This window comes from Arachis hypogaea, chromosome 1, assembly GCF_003086295.3.
Source record: "Arachis hypogaea cultivar Tifrunner chromosome 1, arahy.Tifrunner.gnm2.J5K5, whole genome shotgun sequence".
In the NCBI taxonomy this organism is placed as follows: domain Eukaryota; kingdom Viridiplantae; phylum Streptophyta; class Magnoliopsida; order Fabales; family Fabaceae; genus Arachis; species Arachis hypogaea.
The window spans coordinates 72,853,093-72,858,075 of NC_092036.1; positions in this window are offsets into that span (position 1 = coordinate 72,853,093).

Below are 4,983 nucleotides of genomic sequence, written 5' to 3' on the forward strand. Positions count from 1 at the left end.
CTTCTTTTCTTCCCTTCTTCACCTACAAGAAACCAAAACAACCACTCAAAGTATCTCTAAATTCATAAGGTTTATAATTCATAAAAAATCAATTAATTCTTGCTCAAACCTCATGATTTAGCATCAATTTAATGGTAGTTGCTTGATTTAAAGAAGTTATGCATTTTCATTCTAAATCACTTACTTAGGATGCAAGAAAGTGCATAAAGACTAATAAAACAAGTGAAATTAGCTTAAAAAATGGGTATATGATGACCTGTCATCACAACACCAAACTTAATTCTTGCTTGTCCCCAAGCAAGCATCAAAACTAAGAGAAAATGAAATGAACAAGAAGAGCAATTATATCCTTATTAGGCATATAGCAGAACTTGATTTATGGAGTTTTTATGCAGACAATGACAACCCAAGTTATTGTTTGCTGTTACATAATATACATTTTTCCTCAAAGGCTTACTAAACTTGCTGTTATAAGGTTTACTCTTTAATTGCTCCCTTGCTAACTTTTCTTTTCTCATTTTGCTTAACAAGCTTATTATTCTTTGAAGGCTTGGTGTCTAATGTTGCAGAAGTAGCCTTTGGCTTTATTTTTACTCAACATCTTTCCACCACAGACACATGGCTCACTATTTCCTCCTAGGATCATCGATGCCTGGTGGACGAAATTGTGATCCATATTCTTTTGTACTTGTATGAAATCATTATTGTGGCACCAGTTGAATTCACAACTCCGTTCAACTAACCAGCAAGTGTACTGGGTCGTCCAAGTAATAAACCTTACGTGAGTAAGGGTCGATCCCACAGAGATTGTTGGTATGAAGCAAGCTATGGTCACTTTGTAAATCTCAGTTAGGCAGATTAAATTGGTTTATGGTTTCGAAAATTAATAATAAAAAGAAAATAAAAGGGATAGAAATACTTATGTAAATCAATAGTGAGAATTTCAGATAGGTGTATGGAGATGCTGTGCTCCTCTTGAAACTCTGCTTCGCTACTCACTCTTCCTTCAATCCTTCTTACTCCTTTCCATGGCAAGCTGTATGTAGGGCATCACCATCATCGGTGGCTACTTTCAATCCTCTCGGGAAAATGGTCCTATGCGCTGTCACTGCACGACTAATCGTCTGGAGGCATCACCCTTGGTTGATGGCTACATCCCGTCCTCTCAGTGAAAACGTTCCTATGCTCTGTCACAGCACGGCTAATCATCTGTCGGTTCTCAATCAGGTTGGAATAGAATCCATTGATTCTTTTGCGTTTGTCACTAACGCCCAGCCTTCAGGAGTTTGAAGCTCGTCACAGTCATTCAATACCGGAATCCTACTTGGAATACCACAGACAAGGTTAGACTTTCCAGATTCCCAGGATCCTACTCGGAATACCACAGACAAGGTTAGACCTTTCCGGATCCTCATGAATGCCGCCATCTATCTAGCTTATACCACGAAGATTCTGTTGGGGAATCTAAGAGATATGCGCCCGGCCTAAGGTAGAACGGAAGTGGTTGTCAATCACGCGCGTTCATAAGTGAGAATGATGATGAGTGTCACAGATCATCACATTCATCAAGTTAAGTATAACGTATATCTTGGAATAAGAATAAAAGAGAATTGAATAAAAAGTAATAGTGATTGTATTGAAACTTGAGGTACAGCAGAGCTCCACACCCTTAATCTATGGTGTGCAGAAACTCCACTGTTGAAAATACATAAGTAAAAGGTTCAGGCATGGCCGAATGGCCAGCCCCCTTGAGTGATCAAGAGACCGAATAATCAAAGGCTAAATAGTCAAGAGATTAAACTGTCAAAAGATGTCTAATACAATAGTAACTTATCCTATTTATACTAGATTAGCTACTAGGGTTTACATGAGTAAGTAATTGATGCATAAATCCACTTCCGGGGCCCACTTGGTGTATGCTTGGGCTGAGCTTGATCTATCCACGAGCTGAGGCTTTTCTTGGAGTTGAACTCCAAGTTATGACGTGTTTTGGGCGTTCAACTCCAGATCATGACGTTTTTCTGGCGTTTAACTCCAGACAGCAGCATATACTTGGCGTTCAATGCCAAGTTACGTCGTCAATTTCCGAACAAAGTATGGACTATTATATATTGATGGAAAGCTCTGGATGTCTACTTTCCAACGCCATTGAGAGCGCGCCAATTGGAGTTCTGTAGCTCCAGAAAATCCATTTCGAGTGTAGGGAGGTCAGATTCCAACAACATCAATAGTCCTTTTGTCAGCCTTTTTCAGAGTTTTGCTCAAGTCCCTCAATTTCAGCCAGAATTTACCTGAAATCACAGAAAAACACACAAACTCATAGTAAAGTCTAGAAATGTTAATTTAACATAAAAACTAATGAAAACATCCCTAAAAGTAGCTTGAACTTACTAAAAACTACCTAAAAACAATGCCAAAAAGCGTATAAATTATCCGCTCATCACAACACCAAACTTAAATTGTTGCTTGTCCCCAAGCAACTGAAAATCAAATAGGATAAAAAGAAGAGAATATACTATAAATTCCAGAATATCAATGAATATTAATTATAATTAGATGAGCGAGACTTGTAGCTTTTTGCTTCTGAACAGTTTTGGCATCTCACTTTTTCCTTTGAAGTTCAGAGTGATTGGCGTCTCTGGGAACTTAGAATTTTGGATAGTGTTATTGACTTTCCTAGTTAAGCATGTTGATTCTTGAACACAGCTACTTATGAGTCTTGGCCGTGGCCCTAAGCACTTTGTTTTCCAGTATTACCACCGGATACATAAATGCCACAGACACATAACTGGGTGAACCTTTTCAGATTGTGACTTAGCTTTGCTAGAGTCCCCAGTTAGAGGTGTCCAGAGCTCTTAAGCACACTCTTTTTGCTTTGGATCACGACTTTAACCACTCAGTCTCAAGCTTTTCACTTGGACCTTCATGACACAAGCACATGGTTAGGGACAGCTTGATTTAGCCGCTTAGGCTTGGATTTTATTTCCTTGGGCCCTCCTATCCATTGATGCTCAAAGCCTTGGATCCTTTTTTTACCCTTGCCTTTTGGTTTTAAGGGCTATTGGCTTTTTCTGCTTGCTTTTTCTTTTTCTTTCTATTTTTTTTCGCCACTTTTTTTTTTCAAGCTTTTGCTTTTTCACTGCTTTTTCTTGCTTCAAGAATCAATTTCATGATTTTTCAGATCATCAATAACATTTTTCCTTGTTCATCATTCTTTCAAGAGCCAATAATTTTAACACTCATAAACAACAATATCAAAAGACATATGCACTGTTCAATCATTCATTCAGAAAACAAAAAGTGTTGTCACCACATCAATATAATTAAACTAAATTCAATGATAAATTCGAAATTTATGTACTTCTTGTTCTTTTGAATTAAAACATTTTTCATTTAAGAGAGGTGAAGGATTAATGAATTTTATTCATAGCTTTAAGGCATGGTTACATACTAATGATCATGAAGTAGAGACACAAAACATAGATAAACACAACATTAAAAACCGAAAAACAGAAAGAAATAAAGAACAAGGAGTGAATCCACCTTTAGTGGCGTCTTCTTCTTGAAGGACCAACAATGTCCTTAAGCTCTTCTATGTCCCTTCCTTGCCTTTGTTGCTCCTCCCTCATTGCTCTTTGATCTTCTCTTATTTCATGGAGAATGATGGAGTGCTCATGATGTTCCACCCTTAATTGTTCCACATTGTGGCTCAAATCTTCTAAGGAGGTATTGAGTTGCTCCCAATAGTTGTTAGGAGGAAAGTGCATCCCTTGAGGCATCTCTGGGATTTGTTGATGATGAGCTTCCTCATGCACCTCTTGAGGACCGTGAATGGTCTCTCTTGCTTGCTCCATCCTCTTCTTGGTGATGGGCTTATCCTCTTCAATGGGGATATCTCCTTCTATGATAACTCCAGCTGAGTAACACAGATGGCAAATAAGGTGAGGGAAAGCTAGCCTTGCCATGGTAGAGGACTTGTCGGCTATTTTGTAGAGTTCATTAGAGATGACCTCATGAACTTCTACTTCCTCTCCAATCATGATGCTATGAATCATGATGGCCCGATCCACAGTAACTTCAGATCGGTTGCTAATAGGAATGATGGAGCGTTGAATGAACTCCAACCATCCTCTAGCCACAGGCTTGAGATCCAGTCTTCTTAGTTGAACTGGCTTGCCTTTGGAATTTATTCTCCATTGAGCTCCTTCCACACATATGTCCATTAGGACTTGGTCCAAACTTTGATTAAAGTTGACCCTTCTAGTGTAGGGGCGTTCATCTCCTTGCATCATGGGTAAGTGAAACGCCAACGTCACATTTTCCGGACTAAAATCTAAGTATTTCCCCCGAACCATTGTGAGATAGTTCTTTGGATTCGGGTTCATACTTTGATCATGGTTCCTAGTGATCCATGCATTGGCATAGAACTCTTGAACCATTAAAATTCCGACTTGTTGCATGGGGTTGGTTAGGACTTCCCAACCTCTTCTTCGGATTTCATGTCGGATCTCCGGATACTCATTCTTTTTGAGCTTGAAAGGGACCTCAGGGATCACCTTCTTCTTTGCCACAACATCATAGAAGTGGTCTTGATGGCTCTTGGAGATGAATCTTTCCATCTCCCATGACTCGGAGGTGGAAGCTTTTGTCTTCCCTTTTCCTTTTCTAGAGGATACTCCGGCCTTAGGTGCCATTGATGGTAATGGAAAAACAAAAAGCTTATGCTTTTACCACACCAAACTTAAAATATTGCTCGTCCTCGAGCAAGAGAAGAAAGAAGAGAAGAAGAAGAAGAAGAAAATATGGTAGAGAGGGAGAGATGTAGGTTCGGCTAGGTGGGAGAAGAGGGGTTTGTGTTGTGTGAAAATGAAGGAGAATGGAAGGGTATGTATAGGGAGAGGGGAGGGTGTATGTTCGGCCATTTTGGGTGGGAATGGGTGGGAAATTGATTTTGAAATTTTGAAGGTAGGTGGGGTTTATGGG